Source organism: Macadamia integrifolia, chromosome 1 (genome assembly GCF_013358625.1).
Source record: "Macadamia integrifolia cultivar HAES 741 chromosome 1, SCU_Mint_v3, whole genome shotgun sequence".
NCBI classification, from domain to species: domain Eukaryota; kingdom Viridiplantae; phylum Streptophyta; class Magnoliopsida; order Proteales; family Proteaceae; genus Macadamia; species Macadamia integrifolia.
In genome coordinates this window covers 18,354,817-18,376,805 of record NC_056557.1, presented here as the reverse complement: position 1 = coordinate 18,376,805, position 21,989 = coordinate 18,354,817, and the positions used below count along the sequence as shown (strand labels likewise).

Below are 21,989 nucleotides of genomic sequence, written 5' to 3'. Positions count from 1 at the left end.
GCTAACTGGTTGTCACTAACAAGGGATCCAATGATAGACTTGATCCGGTTGGCTAGGATCTTCGCTATGAACTTGTATCGGAGATTGCATAAGGATATCGGCCTGAAGTCATTCATAGTGTCGGCGCCCTCCTTCTCTGGGATAAGGCAAAGGAAGGTATGGCTGATTGCCTTAATCTGACAGAGGTTGAAGAAGAAGCTCTCAACAGCTTTTATAAGGGCCTCTTTTATGATATCCCAAGCAAATGTGAAGAAACCCATACTAAAACCATTAGGCCCTAGAGCTTTGCTAGCTTTGTGGGATAGGATGGCAACAGTAATCTGATCATTAGAGGGGATGGCCCAGAGCATAGGAGCAACATTGTCTGGAATAAATTTTCTTATGAGCCCCTCGGAGATGGGCTAAAGGGGGACAACTTCTAGATTGAAAAGACTCTTGAAATGATTGACTGCCACCTCTTTTATCTCATCCACACTTGAGATAGAAGATCCATCTGGATTGGATAACATAGTGATGGAGTTGAAATTGATTTTGTCCTTCAAGGATCGATGGAAATATAAGGAATTTGAGTCTCCTAATTCCAACCAATTGATTATGGCCTTCTGCCTTAAAAAACTTTCTTCCTCAGCCAAAAGAGCTGAAAGGTTTGCTGATTCAAATTTCTCTTCCTGAGCAAGAGCAAAGTTCTAATGGTTCGATTGAAGACAAATCTGAATTAATGCCAACCAATTCCTACAATTAGTAACAAGAGAGGAGATGTTGCCAAAAGTGTTAGTATTCTAGAGCTTTAAGGCTTCCTTGACATTTCTGAGCTTCCTGGATAAGGCAATAAGGAGGGAAGAGAAAGCTTGGATAGGCTTAAACCAAGCTCCCCCAACAACCTTAGAGAAGTCAGGGTGAGAAGTCCACATATCGAAAAACTTGAAGGGCTTAGGCCCAAAGGAACTATACGGGTGAATTGAGAGGACTATGGGGCTATAATCTAAGATGGATGGAGGCTCAAAAGAAGCATTGGAGGAAGGAAAAGCAGATAGCCAAGCCTCATGTACAAGCATTCGGTCAAGCTTGCGGGATGTGCCAATTTTTTTGTTATTTTAAGAGAACTTAATTCCAGACCAACGAAGGTCATGCACTGCTATGTCCTCAATACAGTCATTAAAGGCAACAATGTTAGCCATATTTAGGTGGCCCCCACCTTGATTTCCATGGGCATACTGGACGACATTAAAATCTCCACATATTCCCCAAGGCATAGAGCCCACTTGCCCAGCAATTGAACGAAGATCATTCCAAAGGGATTCTCTCTCACTCAATCTATTGGATGCATAGATAACAGAGAAAGGAAGGAGAAGTTGTGGGCAGAGTCAGAAATAGACAAGTGAAGGAATTGGGAGGAGGCGGAGATGAAGGAAATAGAGAGGATTTTGGGGAGAGAATGCAAATTCTTCCATTAGGATGATAAGAATGGTTGGTGAGGAAAGACCAGCCAGGGGCGATAATGAGGCAATTCGAGAAAATTGATTCTTTTTTACGTGAGTTTCCAGCAAACAACAAATCCCAGGACGAAGGTCCTTAATGAACAAGCGGGAGGCAGCCTGCTTATTTGGGGAGTTCAAACCCCGGAGGTTCCATACCAAGGCCTTCGACATCAAGCAATGGCCTCTAGGGGCAACTCGTGCTCAACAGGGAGGGAGCAGTCAGTGGCAAGAGGGGGGACCTATCTCTGCAAAGGGGTGATAGGAGAGGCAAAATGGGTGGAGAGCTTGGCCTTCGTAGCAGGCAATTGGTGAGGCTTTCTCCCAAGCTTCTGGCGAGGCTTCTTGGCATGAGAACTGATTGATGGGGCTCCTTAATCAGGTGAAGAAGATGGGTCAACCAAGGTCCGATGGGTCAAGTCTGAAGGATTTTTAAGGTTTGCCACGGATAGATGAGTGATAGGATTTGGGGGCCCGTCGATTGCATGCAAAGAGGATTGGGCTGGAGGAGGGTTAGTGATAGGAGTTGGGCCAAGAGGTGGGCTTTGACGAAGGGTCTAGGCTGATGAGGTGATGTGGGCTGTTGTGCAATGGAGGGAAGAGAAACCGTGGTTTTCCAAAAGAGAGGGTGGATCAATCCAGGGTTCAACCAAAGCATCGGGCGAACCAGCCTGGGAGGGGACCAAAGCATCGGGTTGACCAATTAGGTCGTGGACCAAAGGGATAAAAGGAGAGATAAGTCTATCTTTCTCAGAGAAAGAGTTCGCAGGGGCCATATCGCTACAAGAGATAGAGTGACGATCAGCATCTTTTGTGGACTTAGAAGCCAAGGACTCATCGCCAAAGGACTCATCTTCGGAAGAGGAAAGGTTTTCATAAAAGGATGCATCAGAAGCTGAGGTAGTAGAGGGACTTTCATCAGAAGGTTTTTCTTGGGGCTGACAGGTTGGTCACTGGCAGGAACACAGATAGGCAAAAGTTGAAGGTCCGTCTCCTCTTTCGGATGTAAAATCGAGAATCGATTTTGTCCATCTGGAAAATCTTCAGAAGGGATCTCCAGGTGGAACCCATTTGTGGTGGTGGAAGCAGGCAGCGGACAGCGATGCCTCCCACAACCTTTTCCCCTCGCCTGAGGAGCAGTGAAAGGCCGATCTTCCGTTATAGACATTATCGATCTATCCTGACAGGAGGTAGCAGCGATGGCAGCATCCGCATGGTCACTGGGAGTACATACAGCCGTGTTGTGACTGAACACATTACATCACAAGCATTGGGAGGCTGCCAATCGTAGTGGATTGCTTCCTGGGAACAAGGTTCATCTCCTTCTTGGACAGAGATAGAAGAAGGAAGAATGGAAGAAGCTGGCACTTCGACACATCCAGGCGTAGGCCAATCTATCTTTCTTGTTTGTTCTTGCATTAGAGCAGATAGGAGTTCCCAGCTTAGAGCAGATAGGAGTTCCCAGCACAGAGCCAATAGTGCTCAGCCCTTCAGCACACCATAAATGCAGCAGGAGCCCTGGAAGCGAAATCCACAGGGGAATGGTGGAATAGTCCACCCTGTTCAGAAGAAGTTTCCTATTCTAGGTTCTGAGGAAGATGGGCTTACAACCTACAAGCCAGGGACCCCCTTCCAAGGAGCAAACCTTATCTCTCTTGTCAGAAAACTTGAACAGAAAAAACCCATGGTCCATCAAGAATATGTCTACCGTTCCTACAGGCCTCCATTGCTTCAGCAGGGAATGCTTTACCAGATGGAAAGGAGGTCGGTTGCCCAGGAAATGGCCAACAAGGGAGGAGGACCACCTGGAAACTTCATCATCAAGAAGACCTGTCGGACACTTAGCAAGCAGGAAGTCCCCCAAAGGGTAAAGAGGCACGAAATGAAGATGGAGCCCATCTACAAGAGCGGCAATGGTGAAGTTATGGTGGGAGTTCCAAACTGAAGTAGGAGGGGGGGCGGAAGAGGAAGTTGGAGGGGAGTAAGGGGCGGAGGCCAAAGGAGGAAGGCTAGAAGCAGTAGGAAGAGGAGGTCCTCCATCAGGGAGGGCCACCATGAGGGGAGAAGCTCAGGCTAGAGTGACAGAGCTTAATAATGTGGGAATCCTAATTCATTGATCGATTATAAAAATGTAGTCGCAGAAAACCCACGACCCTTCACCAGTGCTGACTAACAACTTGGAAGAGAATTAAATATAGCTGCTAAGAGAGAGGTTTGCAGATCAAGTGTGTATTATTCAATTTCATAGACAATATGTTTCAAGAGAGATCAACCGTTTTAGACTTAGAGGGGTAGGGGGTCGCATACCCTGATTAGGGAGCTAAGTCTGTACTGGCCACCACAACGATGACAATTTCCTCTATTGCTACAATATCCTTTTTTTTTTTGTAAACATCTGTTGCATTCTTCTGCTAATTACATAATAACACATTAGAGAATATGGGTTGAAACTCATATTTGAAACCCCAAATCAGGCTAAACCGACGGGCTCTATTTGGCTTCAACCAATTTGTTTCCTCTATCCACATTGAGAAAGAGAGAGAAAAAGAAGCTCAAAGAGCCTTACAATGTCTCTTTCACAATCACGCCTCTTCATCCTCTTTCGCACTCATTTACTTTTTCACTTCAATGTTGAGATTTTTCTCTCATTTCACTGTTGAGGTTCAAGAAAAGAACAACAACAAACTCAGCCTTATCAAAACTTAATGAGGTTGGCTACATGGATCCATATAAAACAAAATAGAAAAAGTCCAAACACAAAATGGGGGAAGGAAGAGATGGAAATATGAGATATGAGAAAAGAAAGATGAGAATAAGAGGAAAGCGGCACAGCCCAACAAGTTAGGAAAATCTCAGCTAAATGGGATGGGCTACATGGATCCTTGCTCTCCAATAGGCTCTATCCAAGGTCATACTTGGGACAAGACCGAGACTATGCATGTCATTCTTCACCACTTCTCCCGAGACAAAGCCAATATCGAAGCAAAAATTGTACACGGTTTTGACCAAAATTTCGGCATCTAGCTTAAATTTTGGTCTGATATTTCGTGTCACCTATTTTTGGACGAAATGTTACAAACCACTTAAAATAAATATAGTAGTCCAAAAAGATTGTCTCAGTTATCTTGTTGTTTTGCTTGTTTGTGAAGTCATGCCCCCAATTCTCCTATTTGCTCCCTCTTTTGACCAAATCTTACCCAAAGAAGCTTGGAACAAGAGGATTTGTTTCTCATCAACAAGATTAGGAGGATATTTGCTGCCCAACAAAAGCTTTGAGGAAGATTGAAACTTGAAGGTAACACATTTTACTCCAAAACTATTTTTTGCAAAAAAAAATATGATCAATATTTGCTTGCTGGGATTCAAATTTGTATATGTTAAACATTGTTGCCTGATCTATGACTTGACAAAATCCGATTCTATATTATGCAAAAAATAAAATAATAAAATAAAAAATAAATTTAATAGTTATTGTTTGGAGGTCACACTATTGACCGATCTATGGCCTCATGGGGTCAGTTTTTTTAGACACATAATTAATTATTTTATTTTCTGGAATTTTAAAATTTACAAAAATTCCAAAAACTAGGGGAAAATATTCATTTTGGTTAGAAAATTCTTTAAAATAGATGAAAGCATTGTTACTGTATTTCAAATTGAAAGTGATGATTCCCGTCTCATTCCATTACAAGTTTTGATAAATTATGGTATTATTATTTCCAAAAAAAAAAATTATTAAGAAAAAATGTTATAGTTAGGGGGAAAATATGAAATATAGATATATATAAGTGTTTTAGGAGTTTGAAATAAAGTTGAATAGCTAATAGTGCATGCACTTTTTTATGTAACGGTGTAAAAACAATTGCTGCACAATGGCTGAGGGTGGAGGTGGAGATATAGCATGGAAGCATGGAGATCCTATAGGAAATGACAAGAAAAAGTCAAGATTGAGGTATTGTCAAGAGGTGTTAAATTCTAGAGGAGGTGCTCGATTGAAGCAGCATTTGGTTGGTAGGTACAGTGATGTGGCCAAATGCACCCAAATTCCTTATGAGGTGCAGTAGGCCATGTCTAAGCACTTAAAGGGAGGAAAGGAGGTTGAAAAACAAAGGACAGAAGAAGAGTTTGAAGAGGCAGTCTTAAAGAGACACCCACTATGTTTAGAAGGCCTAAAATAGGTCGTCCTAAAGGTGTCAGGACCTAACTTGGCCATATGGCCCCCGAAACTTGCTAGAAAAAATACATGGTTTCGACTGAAATCTCAAGGTCAGTTTCGGGCCTAACCAAAGCCTCAAACCACGAGGTATAGACATACTTTAGCATGGTGGTAACATGCATTGACAGGCAACCAAGGTATCAAAGGGCACACTTGTACACAAAGTTTGGACCCTAATTGATCTTCCATGTGGCATTATTGGATCGACCACCTAACGTCCTATGGTCAGACCTAATGATTGCTTATTTAAGGTGCATTATGGTTCAAAATAAACATTTGCAAATATCCTAAGCATATCCTAAACAGCCACACCACAAAGCAGGGGTAAGGCTGCGAGCAGCATTATGACTCTCCCCAAATCCCCCAAAGGCAGGAGCCTCATGAATTGGGTACGCCATTTTTTATGGTTCAAAACAATATTTTGCAAGTATCCCAAGCATATCAATGCATTTCTAAAACATTTTCCTGCATATATATAGCATATCTTACATCTCTCTAATACATCCAAGATGTCTCTTAAAACCATCCTCCTGAAACGCTAACTAATACCGATACTCGAGTAACTCGACACCTTGGTCTGCTGATCATATTTTTGAAAGGGATTAATTCTTGGTTTATTATGGCATTGTTTTTGGAATGTAGTAGCCTATGCCCCAGGGACTCAGTTTTTATTTTAGGCTAGAAACAATGGTTTTTCCTTTAGGATGGAAACAAGATTTTTCTTGGCTTAGCCTTTTACTGTTCAATAAATTATGCTATCACATGGGGGAGCAAAGAAACTGGACTCTAGATTGATGACAATGCTGGACATCTAGAAGAAATTGGTACTCAATGAACCAATAGTACTTGACAGGAATTTCCTCAAAACACTTAATACAGGCCCGGTCTGACAGATTAGCAAAAAGGAAGACTGAACACTTAAGAAAATAAAGAAGTTTATGACTTGGAATGATTAAGAACAGTGTAAGGATTAAGCCTTTTTTCCCCCCAATTTGGATCAATTAACTTCAACAAGGTTCAAACCTATAGCTTATTGAAGACATGCAATAGCATTAAATTCAGAAAGAGGAAAAGCTGGGGTACAGCATAGAGGTTTACAAAGGATAAACATGGATTTTCAAGAGGGGTAAAAGAATAAGGGGAAATTAGGAATTGTGCAATACTTTGGCGGATCCATGTAGCCGACCCCATTAAGTTGGGAAAATGCTGAGTTATTGTTGTTGTATGAATTGTACATTTACTCTGGTATTTTGATGGAGAAGTAGATAAAATCCTAGCTGTGTATGAAGGTCTAGGGCTTTTCGTGCTGGATTTGAGACTTTGGCCAATAGACATGAGGATATTGATGGATCATATCAATTTAGATTTCAACAAATGGAGATCGTTGAGTCGTTGACAAGGCTGAAAATCAAGAACAATAAATTTTGTAGGGATAATATTAGTTGACCTGAGAACAGAGAAATAGCTCAATAGTTAGGTAACTTTTGCATACTAGGCGTACCCTATCTGTCATCCGATTAGCACCAAATAAAAATAAGGTCAAACTAAAGCCAAACCAATTCCCTCATTGTCAATTAAAAGAATTAGACATTCTTCTAAATACCTTCCCAATATGAGCAACCAAATTCACAAACAGAATCACATAAAATGGATTGATGAATCAAATTGCTTAAAAATCACCAATAAATAGCAAACAAATCAAATTGGGTGGTGGTGGAATAATAAAGTTTTTCATTGATTGAAAAGCACAAGGCACTAATTCATCTCCATTATCGATGCAAAACCATTGAATACTTCAATAAGTTGTCCATTGAGGTTCCTAATGACTCCTGAAACATACAGAAGTTAAACAGGCTACTATATTTTCGGCTTGTTCAGGGGAATGACTAATAGATAAATCAGGAGAAAAAATATATCATTTAGGGTTCTATCTTGATTAAAAGAGAACAAAAAAATTGAAAATAGAAAGAACTCCAATCAGATCAAAGCAAACACCATAGAAGAATTTGCAGTATAAATTAGAACAAATTAAGAATAAAATCTAGAAAAAGAAATTGAATAAGAAGAAATCCGAACCAAGGGATGTACCTGCATACAGGTTTCTTTCCAGTCATGGCTAGAACCAAATGATAACAAGCCATTTCTCCTCAACAAGGATGCCCCGATCAATAGCCCAGCCCAAATGTAAGTGAGGCAGAAGATAAGACATCTCTCCAGTTCTCTCTCTCACACATAACAAAAACCTTAAAATAACAAACTAGGAAACCAGGCAACTCATCCGTCTTCTACAGTTTCATAAGCATCAATTTCTTGAGTTTGATTATCACCATCCAATTTCATTAGTTGAGCTATATCATTCAACATCAAATAAATTTCTACTGATTGAGGATGTGCTTTATCATGAGCAATGAACTTATGAAGAATCCTCCCAACCTGAATGAAGCTACATCCTGGGGACTTCTTAATGCCCCTCTTCTCCAAGGCTTCTCTCAATGTTCCAGCATTCATCCCATCACCTGGCAACAGCATAGCCATTTGATAAACCAATATATCTGCCATCGTGATCTGGCTCCAATTCAATGAGCTTCCTACCAACTTCTTCTGTGAGATCCAACCTTCCATGCATCCTGCATCTACTAAGTAGAGCACCCAAAGTGTAAGCAGTTGGCTCCACTGGCATTCTATCTAAAGCCTGGTATGCCTCATCTAATCGATCAGCACGTCCAATCCATGCAAGCATAATGTTCAATCTTAGGGTGTCATGCCATGGCTACTTAGTGAATTGACGAACTGCCGAGCTGCCTCCACTAACCCTCCATGAGCACATGCACTCAATAAGCATAGGCAAGTGATCTCATATGGGGAGATCCCCCAAGATTCCATCACTTTAAACAATTCCAATGACTCTTTAACCAATCCATGTGTAGCAAGCCGCCAATTATTGCATTCCAAATTAAGACATCTGTCTGCTCCGTTGTGACCCCATGGAAGACTGCGAGAGCATCATCTATGGCACCACAATTTGCATACATGTAGGGCCAGACCCAAAGGCAATGCACTATCCTTCACATAATTGTGCACCATTCTCCCCTGTTCAAGAGCACCTAAATGCACACAAGCCCATAACACACTCACCATGGTAACCTCATTGGCTTTTGGCCCTACAAGCTGCATTCTTTCAAAGAGACTTAATGCCTCCCTATGGTCCCCGCTCTTGATGTACCCATCAATCAAAGAGCTCCAAGATACAATATCCCACTCAGGCATCACTTCAAATGTTTCCCACGCAGAAACCAAATCACCACAAATTGCATATCCATCTACCATGGCATTCCATGAAACCAAGTTCCTCTGCAGCATTTTATCAAACAACTTCCTGGCAGAAATTATGTCCCCACAAGAAGCATACATATGAATTAAAGAATTCCGAACAAATTGATCAAACTCAAACCCACTCTTAGAAATGCAGTTATGTACGGCCACATCATGCTGCAGTGATAACAAACGGGCTGATGCCTTAGCTAAAAAAGGGAAAGTTAGATGATCAGGTGAAACTCCAGCCCGCAATATTTCAGTAAAAATGGTGATAGAATGACTTGGATTCTTGCTTCTTGCGTACCCCCATATAACAGTATTCCAATTGAAGATGGTCGGATCGGAGAGGTTACGAAACACCTAATAGGAATAATGAATGTCACCAGAATCAGAGACAGCAGAGAAAGAAAGGACCCTTGACATGAAGGAGTCATCTTCTGAGAGGCCAAAAGTGATGATTAAAGCATGGATTTGCCTCAGTGCTGACATTGACTTGCATCAGTCCAGAAAGGATATTAAACAGTGGGGTTTAGATTGGGACTCCCATTAACTGTTGAGAGTTTCAGCATTTACCCACGAAGGAAAAAAAGTAACAGTATTGAAGGAAAGAGGGGTCTTGCAAGAAATCTCACTCTCCTAATGGATAAAATCAGATTGCTTCTCCACGTTACAGAGACAGTATCTGCACCAATTAAATAAGGAAAATGTTTTCGTGGAACTTCAACAAACAAACAAATGTATGATTAAATTCCAATTATAATAGTCTTGAATCAAACACAGAATGGTCAAAGATGTGTAATGGATAAGTTCTGATCTTGCAAGTCATTATCATTCATCATCATCATTACTTCGTTAGGACTATCAGTCCTGAATGCTTATATTTAAATACTTTGTGGGGGAGGCTTTCCAACAAGAGCAGTGTAAGAAGGAATCTGCATGCTACACCAATGAAGGGAGGAAAATGGTATCATACATATGGAGTCTACATGGGCCCCAGATGGTCAAAATAGGAGAAAGAGTGTTGGTGTGGGTCCACTGTTTATCATGTGAGAAGGGTATGAAGGAATCTGTATAAGGACAGCATAGCAATCTTTTTCGCATACTTTATATAAGTTAGGTGGTCTTGCCTTACTATGGCATCAGCACATTCAACTCCAAATTCTTAACTCAGATTATAGCAATCCACCAGGTAGTGCGGAATAAATTGATTTCTCTGGGCTCTAATCTGTAGGACCAATGATTGTCTTGGAGATTCTAAATCCTTTTGTCTTGCCATACAAAAGATGGGGGAGAAAGGGGCTTTGTGACATTCAGCAGTAATGTAGGACTAGATTTGAAAGCTCAAACTAGACCCAAACTGCAGGAACTTTTAAACCAAAGAACAACCAAACCAGTCCAACAATATAACAACAACCAGAACAACAATTCACAGTCCAGCAGGTAACCGATTTCAAGAGGCAATGTTAACAAAAGTCCAGATCAGCCGTACTCTATTTGACTCAACCAGGAACCAATAGAACTTCAATCAAATAGGTTCAGACCAACAGAATAATATGAATCACAGGCCTAACAACCAACAAAAATTGGAATAAACCAATCGTTCTCAGTTCTGGTCTTGACAGATCACTAGAAGACAAAAACATGGAGATTTTGAATGTCTCACTAATGGCTGCACAGAAACAGCCAGAAATTGGATCGATTCTTAGTTGGACAGAGGGAAACAATCGACCAGAATATTGGAGCAAATCGATGGCTGGAACTGGTTCTTCCAGAGGAGGCCGATTGCTCTATTTTCAGGAAATTTTGGGCAGAATCAGAAATATAAATACCTGATTGTTTGACAGCAGTAGAAACCTAAAACAAACTTGAAAGAGAATAAGAAGACTTGTAGAAACCCTCCTGGACTTCACGTCACAAGGAGTCGCTTGAATCAAACACCAAACCCTTATTCTTTGATCAAACACAAAGAAACACACCAGAGGAGAAAATGCAGTAGCATCTTTTCTTTTCTTTTCTTTTCTTTTCTTTTCTTTTTTTCTTTTTTTTTTTTTTTTGTATAAATCGTGAGCTACTAATGAGCCTCCTCCTTTATTTATAATAATGATGGGGGGGTGATTACAATTTAGTAACTTCAAAGTTACTAAAAAACTGAAATAAAGATTACCAACATCTAGTTACTAAATCTGGAAAAATAAACTAGGAAATAAAACAACTGGAATTAGAAACTAACTTATGACTGAAAATTAGAATCTAACTAGGTACTGAAATTAGAAACTAATGAACCCCATCAAAACCCAACTAAAAAGGAAACTAACTACTAATCTCGTACTCAATATTAGAGCCCATCTTTTAGACCCATAAAAGTGACTCAATACATTCCAAACCACATGGACTAAAAGACCAACACATAAACAACCCAACCCTAGGCTTATTTCTAATAAAACAAACCTATTTTAGTTATTAATCTGCATCAACTCTCCCCATATTGAAAAAATTCGTCCTCGAATTTTACAGTGATGAGGTCGAACATGTGAATAGCAGCTGTAACCGTTCCCAAACAGAATTCAGGTTGCTTGTAGACTTTTGGAAGGTAGTCTTCAAGGCGTAGAGCTTCCCCTTCGAAGAACCATAATGGCATAACAAACTCTATATGCTCGACCTTTGAATCAATACCAACTGTGAATGTCGTGTGCATAATGTCGTCAACGTTGGTAACCTTCTCATAAAGGGTTGGAGAAACAAGCACTTCCTTGTCATCATGAATCTCAAAGACTTGTTGCGGAGTGATCTCAACCACTACCGCATCTTCCACGGCTTCAGTCTTGTCTACTATGCTCTCTTCAATGTAGAACTCTTCAGTTGAACCTTTTATCTCTTGACCTTCTACCTTTGAAGCTTCAAGAACTATCTCTTCAATGTGAACCTTGACTTCAAATTCTTTTGGTTTGAATAGGGGTATCTTCACTTCCCATGGAGGAGTTGTGGCTCTTGGGGGTGCTGAAGTGTTAGGTTTATTGGGTGAAAGTTTTTTCTTGACCTCCCCAGCTTGGTGACCAAACCTTATACCTGGTTGTGCTATAAGTTCCTCTGCTCGAAGATCCTTATCAAAGCAATCTCTCACTGTATACACATTAGTAACACCAATTCCCCTATTAATTTCAGCTCGCAATCCTAGTCGAAACCGAGAAAGTAATTGCCTTTAATTCTCCCTAATGCCTATGCGAGAATAACATGCATCAAATTTATTCATATACTCTGCAACAGTCATATTCCCCTAACGAAGATGTTCAGTTGGTCATGTGTGCGAGCCTTAAAGTTACGTGGCAAGTACTTGTCAGACAGTTTTTGCTTCATCTCCTCCCATGTAGTAGGTTCTCTACCACGGTCTTCCAGTTCACGCTCATAGGTTCTCCACCAACATGAGCAACCTCGACTAGCTGACCACGAGCTAGTTTAATTTTTCATTCCTCAGATGGGTCATAGTAGTCAAAGTAGTTATCCAATGCAGCTATCCAATCATAAAACACTTGAGGGTCATGCCAGCCATCATACTCCTTAAGGTCAAGCTTGAATTTTTGTGAATCTCCAGAGTAACTCTGGTGTGTAGGTCGTTCAGTGTCAAAATAACCCCTTATGTGTTCTTCAAAAGTAGGTTGCACTACAGGAACCCTCTGTGGTGCTCTCAGATTAGGGATAGGTCTCCTGTTAGCCAACTGAGCAGTTACATTCAACGGGGCTTCTACCTCAGGTGGTGTATGAGAGTCACGGGTAGGTTGTTGTGGTTGGGTCTCCACAGCCAACAACCTTGCACCAAGAGCTTGATGTTCAGTCTTCAGTTCAGCTCTCATATTCTGTAGCATCTCCATAACAGAAACTAAGGTGGGACTGTTGTTTTTAGCCATATTCTGATACCACTTAATGTAAGACTAGATTTGAAAGCTCAAACTAGACCCAAACTGCAGGAACTTTTAAACCAAAGACCAATCAAACCAGTCCAACAATATAACAACAACCAGAACAACAATTCACAGTCCAACAGGTAACCGATTTCAAGAGGCAATGTTAACAAAAGTCCAGATCATCCGTAATCTATTTGACTCAACCAGGAACCAATAGAACTTCAATCAAATCGGTTCAGACCAACAGAATAATATGAATCACAGGCCTAACAACCAATAAAAATTGGAATAAACCAATCGATCTCAGTTCTGGTCTTGACAGATCACTAGAAGACAAAAACATGGAGATTTTGAAAATCTCACTAATGGCTGCACAGAAATAGCCAGAAATTGGATCGATTCTTAGTTAGATAGAGGGGAACAATCGACCAAAATATTGGAGCAAACCGATGGCTGGAACTGGTTCTTCCAAAGGAGGCCAATTACTCTATTTTTGGGAAATTCTGGGTAAAATCAGAAATATAAATACCGGATTGTTTAACAGTAGTAGAACCCTGAAACAAACTTGAAAGAGAAAAGAAGACTTGTAGAAACCCTCCTAGATTTCACGCCGCAAGGAGTCGCTTGGATCAAACACCAAACCCTTATTCTTTGATCAAACACAAAGAAACACTCTAGAGGAGAAAATGCAGAAGCATCTTTTTTTTTTTTTTTTTTTTTTTTTGTATAAATCGTGAACTACTAATGAGCCTCCTCCTTTATTTATAATAATGATGGGGGGTAATTACAATTTAGTAACTTCAAAGTTACTAAAAAACTGAAATAAGGATTATTAACATCTAGTTACTAAATCTGGAAAAACAAACTAGGAAATAAAACAATTGGAATTAGAAACTAACTTATAACTGAAAATTAGAAACTAACTAGGTACTAAAATTAGAAACTAATTAACCCCATCAAAACCCAACTAAAAAAGAAACTAATGAAAATATGAAACTAACTGGTAATCCCGTACTCAATATTAGAGCCCCTCTTTTAGACCCATAAAAGTGGTCCAATACACTCCAAACCACATGGATTGAAGGCCCAACACATATACAACCCAACCCTAGGCTTATTCCTAATAAAACAAGCCTATTTTGGTTATTAATCTGCATCAACTCAGTTTCAAGAAATGCTCAACTATTGTCATCTAAAGGACCTTGGCTCTAATAGGCCAACCTTCACCTGGAGCAACAAAAACGTCAGGTATCTCAAATATGAGAAATAAACTCGATCATGCTCTAGCTAACCCATCATGGAGGAACAATTTCGATGAATGCAACGGTATTTGTTTGCCCAATCCATCATTCGATGAGATAATAGAACAAATGGCGACAAGAATCGCCTGTATCGATGATTCTCAATGGAAGATCAGGGGGTTTTTGACCAATTGTTCCCAAGTCCGAAAAAAATTCATTCAAGATACAAGAAGATCAATTTTGGGTCGAACCAACAACTAGATTGTGTAGTTATTATAGATGCAGATAGAAAGTTCTTGGTCATACTATAGGCTCAGATCATAATCCCATATTAGTTGATACTGACATAGGCACTTTGGATTGGTAGTTAGGGTAGTACACTAGTACTATCCGTTGGCCCCTGTGATAATGAAGTGCTATCAGTCGAGGGGGCCTGCCTGTGACCCAAAGGCACCGCCAGCCGGCCCATCTTTTTCCATGGGAGAACTGCTAAATCCTCAGGTCCCCAGCCGTTTTGTTTTGAATCAATTTGGTATCCTGGATGTAAAGGTGTGGTTGTAAAGGCATGGTCCACTTCTACTGCTGGTTCAGATGCGCGTAATCTTCAATGTAAGATGGAGCACTGTAAATCCACTCTCTAGAAGTGGAACAAGGAGTTTGCTATAGTGCAATTTAAAATCAGATCTCTTAAAGAAGGAATTAAAACACCTCCAAGGTCTCACATCGTCTGCTCATACTCAGGACCGAGAAATGAAATCTCTCATTTATTGGCTGAAGAGCTTGCTAGAGAAGAATAAATGTGACCACTGTTCAGTGTTGGCAAATTAACAGAATACTTAAACTTAAACAGCAATCAAGATGGACTCAATCTGAATTAGAGGTGCACACAGAGATCCTGAACTTATGTAGATCATATGGCTGGACTGAAGTATCCTAAAGGAAGAACCATCAGAAAAAACCAAGCCTTGGACCAGTCCAATTGAACCTAGTGGTCCTAGGCTGGACCATCATCTAGAAGCCCTCATATTCTCTCTACCGATTCTGATTTGAGTAGGAATTTTGTATTATTATAAGACTTAATCAGTAAGGAAGAAAAGGGAATTGATCAAGTCTTCTAGAAGGAGTGATTTGTTTCTTTTATTTGTTTATTCTTCTTGTCAAGCAAGTTAAGTCAAATTAGGAGTCTAAGTGGGGAAGAAATTTATTTTTCCCTTCTATTTCCTTTTGCTATATATTTCCTTTTTAATACTTTCCTATTTTGTACAAGGTTTCCCAGCCTATTTAAAGGGATCAGTTGGACTCTTTCGACAGAATTGATTAATAGAACTTTGAGTTATTGCTTGCCGCACTATTGTTCGAGAAAGACTGAGAGATCAGCAGGTATAGCTGAGTGTGAGTAATGTGGGACTAGAATCACAAGTGATCCTAATCCCAGGCTGGATCTCAAAATCTGGCTGAATAGGGAGAAATTAATGAACTCACAAACCGTGGCTTAGATGGAGCTGAAACTTGGAGTAGACGAAGGTCCTATATGGGTCAACAAACCGTCTAAAAATGAGCCTCAACTGATGGCTGCTTGGGAAGTTATGCTCGAAGAATGAAAAAGGAAGCTTTATGGAAGCTCAGCAGTAGCAGCAGCTACAGGCCTTGGATGGTCTTCAAATTTAAGTTGAAGGACCCTAGTAAAAACGCAATGAAGCCTTCAAAAGATGACATCGAATGGCTCAATAATCAGGAACTTATAGCAATAACACTGCTTCCTAGAAAATCAGGTTACAGCAACAATAATAATGAAACAGCCTTGCAAGTGGTCTTCAAGCTGGTACTGGACGGATATTCAGCACTCAGAAAAAATAAAGAAATAAAGGAAAACAGAATTTGATGGAGGGTTGAGAAGGGTGGAAGAAGAATTGGAGAATGGCATCTCACCCCTCAAGGTTAGGCATCTCACCCAACTGCATCCCACAGCACAACAGCATAGGCCATCTTTTTTTATTTACTCAAATCTGTCTTCTCATTATAATTGATGGGTTTTAAATAGCCCTACATTACTTGGACACAAAGACGTACTGATAAAGGAAACTAATGCTGGAAATAAAACCATCTAATTTAACTTGTAACTTGCTAACCAAGCAAGAGTAAATTAGAAACTAACAACTAATGATAAAAAGGAAACTAACCTAAGTTACAAAATAGAAACTTCTTTGACTAACAAAATAGGAAACTAACTAGACTAACTTGCTCAATAAGAAAATAGAAACTAACTAAAAAAGGAAACAAATCTTCCTAAGTAACAAAGCTTTCTTGCCAAGATAAAACAAAGAAATAAAAATAGAAACTAATATCTAATATCCTAACAAGTGCTGGCAGCATCTTTCCCAAACCAACTGTCAATATTGGACCCCAAGGTACTGTTCAGGTGAACAGTACCTCCGTGAACAGTAATGCAGGTTGGCTGATCCGATTGGAGAAAAATAAGGCCGGTTCGATGTACAAAACTGAACCAAATCTGAACCAGAATTGGGTCAGCATTGAACTCTCATTTTGAGAGCTCAATCTGCATCAGTGAGAGACCCATTAGCTGAGATAGTTACCCCTTCTATCTATCCCCATCAATTCCTTCTATTTCTCTTCTCCTATTTCTTCTATATGCTGAGGTATTAAAGAGACTATTGAACATTGTTCTGAGGATTGATTCAAGAAGGCATCAAGTGAAGCTACTGCTGCTGTTTCTGAGATCACATAGCATCTGCGACAACATTAGAAAAGAGATATCTGGTCAGACTTTGACTGCCCCTATCTCTTTGATCCTTGATCTACTTCAGGCCATATTCTGGGAGATTCATTGGGTTTATCAAAGCTCCTTCGATCCAAAGTTGATGGTTTTCTGAAGCTGCCAACACCTGTTACCAAAAGTTCCTGTTTGGTGACCTTCATCAAGAATCTTCAAAACTCATCAATCAGCCATCAACTCATGCTGATTTTTTAGGGTTTTATTGGAGTTATTAATACCCCCACTCAACCCCACTTTCAGCCTCATCAGAGGCCAGGATTTCGAGTTATTGTTTTCTCTTAATCGTCCTAATTGACTTCAAGAATCTGGTACTGTTTCCCCTTTCTGAGTTCAATTCTCTGTTAGGTCCGATCCTAAGTTTCAGTGACTTTTTGTGGTCCTAATTATTGTTGTTTATTGGGGATATAAGTGTTAAACCTTGCTGGTTGTGTCAATCCATTCTATCCTAGCCAACAGCTTTATTGACTTGTTTTTGGACCTAGCTGATTAGGTTATTATTTGTGTTGGAGTTTTGATTGTAATTGGGGTTGGGTACTCTTGTAACCAGCCTTACATTATGAACCATTTTCCGCAATATATATATATATATATATATATTCATCTGAGGAGATTGTTATGATTCTCTGCGTCAGGCCCTTGCAACTGTTAATCCAATGGCGACCAATGCTCTTAATGAGGCTTTGTGCATTACCCCTTCCATGGACGAAATTCAGAAGGCTCTCATGGCTAGGGGCCCTCTTAAATCCCCTGACCCTGATGGATTTCCTCCAATAATTTTTCAAAAATTCTGGAATATAACTAAAGATGATCTGATTCATTTAATTACAGAGTTTTTCCTCACAGGTTTAATGCCCAAAGAGCTTAAAAGCACCTACATCTGCCTCATTCCTAAGGTGCCATCTCTAGAAGCCGCTGATAACTTCCGTCCCATTGGTCTTTGTGGTATCGTTGTTAAAGTCATCACCAAGATCATGGAGCATAGACTTAAAGGAGGCCCTTCAAGGAATCATTTCCCCCACTCAATCATCCTTTATTCCAAACCACTTGATTTCAAATAACATCTTTATCGCTCATGAACTTTTCCATTATATCAAGCACTAGAAGAAAGGCAAGAAGCAATTCCTAGCTCTCAAACTTGACATAAGGAAAGCTTACAATATATTGGAGAGGTTCTCATCAGACTTGGCTTCTGTAATCATTGGATTTCTTTCATAATGAAGAGTATTACATTTGTCTCATATCACATTCGTATCAATAGAGCAGTCAGGAGTTCTATTTCTCCTTCTAGAGGTAGCAGGGAGTCTCCCTCTCTCCTTTTCTCCTTTTATCTTCATAATGTGTTCTCAAGTCCTCAGCTTGATCATATTTGAAGCAGAAAATCTGAATCTTCTACATGGCATCAAATCCACAATAGATCTCCACCAATTTTCCACCTGCTCTTTGCCTATGACTGCCTTTGTTCTCTGAAGTCAAGCTTCAAGAATTCTCTCTCCCCAAAGCTTTTCTTGAGTTGTATTATAAGGCTAGTGGTCAGGCCATCAATTTGCAGAATCGAGATTGACATTCAGCCCCAACACCACAAACAGACTCAAATGCTGGCTCTCCCGAATTCTCAAGGTTCCATATGGAAATGGTTCTTCTAAATACCTGGACTTACCAGCTGAATTTGGCATGACTAAAGCTCAAGTTTTCAAAGAACTCAATGTCAATTGTTTGTCTCATGAAGGTCGAGAAGCGTTATTAAAATCAATGGCTTACTTCATATCTGTTATGGGCACGTATGGGAGGGAATAGTTACTTGAGAGATGGGAATGTGCCTGTTAAGAGTTATCAGTTATGTAGGAGTTGTCAGTAGTTAGAATAGTAGTTATTAGAGAAGTGATATATGTGTAATAAGCAAGGATCAAAGTATCGATATCAGTCACCATATCAGTCGCGGCCAAAATTAAGATACGTATCGGAGGGTTTCGTATAATACCGGAGATACGCTAAGGATATGCACATAAATGGATAGGAAACACTTTTTATACACTTTTGCATAAGAAAATAGTTAAAAAAGCTATATATAACATGTATTGCATAAACACTAAATTGAGAGTATCGCACTGAGAATCTAAGATTTATAATTGTTTATGGGTGTAAAATCCTTGTTCCCAACCTTGATTTACTTTAGTTAGAGAGAAAAATGGCTAGCAACAACTTTAGAACAAAAACCCCACTCAAAAAATCGTGTTTTGCTGTAAAATGACCATCTTGGCCATTATATGACTGTAGCGCACCATATCGGTATGTATCGTACGACCAATACATACTGATACGTACTGATACATACCGAAACGTACATCTCACCTCGACTGTTACTTTTCCATAAAGTATCGGTGTGCATCAATGTGTATCGTTGCGTATCATACGATACATATTGATACAAAAGGATTTTAAATTTTCCATGTAGCGTTCGGAAAGGGTTGATACTGATACATATCGGCCAATACGGTACAATATTAAGGAATTTCTATCTGCATCTATAATAACTACACAATCTGGTTGTTGGTTCAACCCAAAATTGATCTTCTTGTTTCTGCGCCCAGCAAAAAAAACCAAAACACAACAGGGGTGCCAGGAATTTCCATTCTATTTCATTCCCCTTCCTTACACCCGGGAAAGAAAGTCCCTATTCTCCTTTTCTGATCTGACCCTATTCTCCTTTTCTGATCTGATGGGCCGAATAGGCAGCCTCTAGTTAAAAGTTACCATGGCATTGACCTTCAGCTATGCCGTCAGGAGTGTGTTTAACTATTTTATCTTTATCTCTGTAAATAGAAAGAGAGGAGAGAGAGAGACGATGGGGAAACCTAGAATCCCAATCGATGAGATTAGACTGCCCAGCTCTTCTCATTAGATATGCCATGTAATTACATACTCCTAATAGGAATAAGAAGCAATAAAATAGAAAACACAGCTAACTTATAATTCTAATTAACTAACAAACTAGAGTTAGAATAGGAAACCCCTAATGGGAGTCGTGACTTGCGCCAGACAGCTGGCCACGACTCCTCACCCATCACTTTTAACACTCCCCCTCAAGTTGGAGCATAAATATTAAGCATGCCAAACTTGTTACAAATATAGTCCACTCTACCACTCCCAAAAGACTTAGTGAGAACATCTGCTAATTGTTCTCCTGTTCGAACATGACTTGTAGAGATCACTCCTTGCTGTAACTTTTCTCGAACAACGTGACAGTCTACTTCAATGGGTCTTGTCCTCTCATGGAACACTGGATTTGATGCTATATGGATTGCAGCTTAGTTATCACCCACAACTGCATAGAATAAGTGCACTCAAACCCAAGTTCCGTCAAAAGCTGCTTTATCCACATCAACTCACAGGTGGCATGAGCCAAGGCAAGATACTCAGACTCAGCGCTAGACCTTGCCACAACAGTTTGCTTCTTGCTGTTCTAAGACACAAGATTTCCACCAACAAAAGTACAATATCTTGTCGTTGACCGCCTAACAACAAGAGATCCAGCCCAATCAGCATCACAGAAACCTTCAACAAGACTATGTCCATGATCAGAGTACAACAGACCACGACCTGGAGCTTTCTTGAGATATCTCAGAATGCGAATGGCATCCCAATGTGAAGTTTGTGGAGATGAAAGAAATTGATTCACAACACTGTGACAAGGAAGGCAATGTTAGGTCGAGTCACAGTCAAATAATCCAGCTTTCTCACCAAGCTCCTATATTTCTCAGGATCTTTTAACAATCGTCCCCTTCATATGTAAGTTTCACATTTGACTCCATTCAAGTGTCAAGGGGTTTGGTCCCTAACATACCAGTTTTCAAAATCCAAAACATATTGTCTCTAAGATAGAGAAATTCCCTTCCTAGACTGAGCAGCAACTTCAATCCCAAGAAAGTACTTCAACCTTCCTAAATCCTTAGTTTGAAAGTGTTGTTGTAAATGTGCTTTCAAACTTTTGATTCCTTCAACATCATCTCCAGTAATAACAATATCATCAACATATACAACCAGAAATATCCTCCCTACATCAGACTTCCGATAGAACACATAATGATCACTATCAAACCTTAACAGCCCAAATGCACAAACCACATCAATGAACCTACCAAACTATGCCTAAGGAGACTATCTCAGCCCGTAAACGGACTTCTTAAACTTGCACACCTTTCCACACTCCCCTTGAGTGACAAACCCTAAAGGTTGCTCCATATACACCTCCTCATGCAAATCACCGTGAAGAAATGCATTTTTCACATCAAACTAAAACAATGGCCAATGAGACGAAGCCGAAAGAGAAATCAAAATACGAACAGAAGCTAACTTGGCAACAAGAGAAAAGGTATCCAGATAGTCAACACCATAAACAAAGGCATACCCCTGCGCTACTAATCATGCCTTCAAAGGAGCAAGAGATCCATCAGGGTTAGCCTTAACCACATACACCCAACGACAACAAATAGCCTTCTTTCCTGGAGGCAATGATACAAGATCCCAAGTCTAGCTTTTATCCAAAGCAAGTAGTTCGTCTTCCATTATTGTCCTCCAGCCAGTACTAGATAATGCCTCTGCAATAGACTTAGGAACAGGATAACGAGAGATAATGGAAAGATAGGAATGAAAAGAAGACAACAAAACCAGAATAAGATACAAAATCAACAATAGGATGTTTGGTACAGCTCCTAACAACCTTACGTGGTGTAATAGGAAGATCCAAATCAGAAAGAGGAATACTTGGAGTAGGATCCATAGATGAAGATGCTGGGGTAGGTGCCGTAGAGAGAGGGGGTGCTGATTCTTCCCAAGCACGATGAGTATAAACCTATGGAACAATCGGTGGAGGAGGTGGTGATGGCAACTATGCTTCTGCGGTAACCTGTAGAATAGAATGATGGATAACATAAAGTGGAAGATCATCATCTAACTCAGACAAAACAAATGACTTATCTAGATAGGGTGTGGACTCAAAGAACGACAATTAGCAGTAACAAAGTATTTTTGAAGGACATGAGAATAACATCG

The 21,989-nt window shown here is 40.0% G+C and overlaps 1 pseudogene; it reads right to left on the bottom strand.

The window, feature by feature from the left end:
• The window catches only part of LOC122071105, a 32,195-nt pseudogene extending 19,287 nt beyond the window's left edge, over nt 1-12,908 (bottom strand).
• Nucleotides 12,909-21,989: the final 9,081 nt, after the last annotated feature.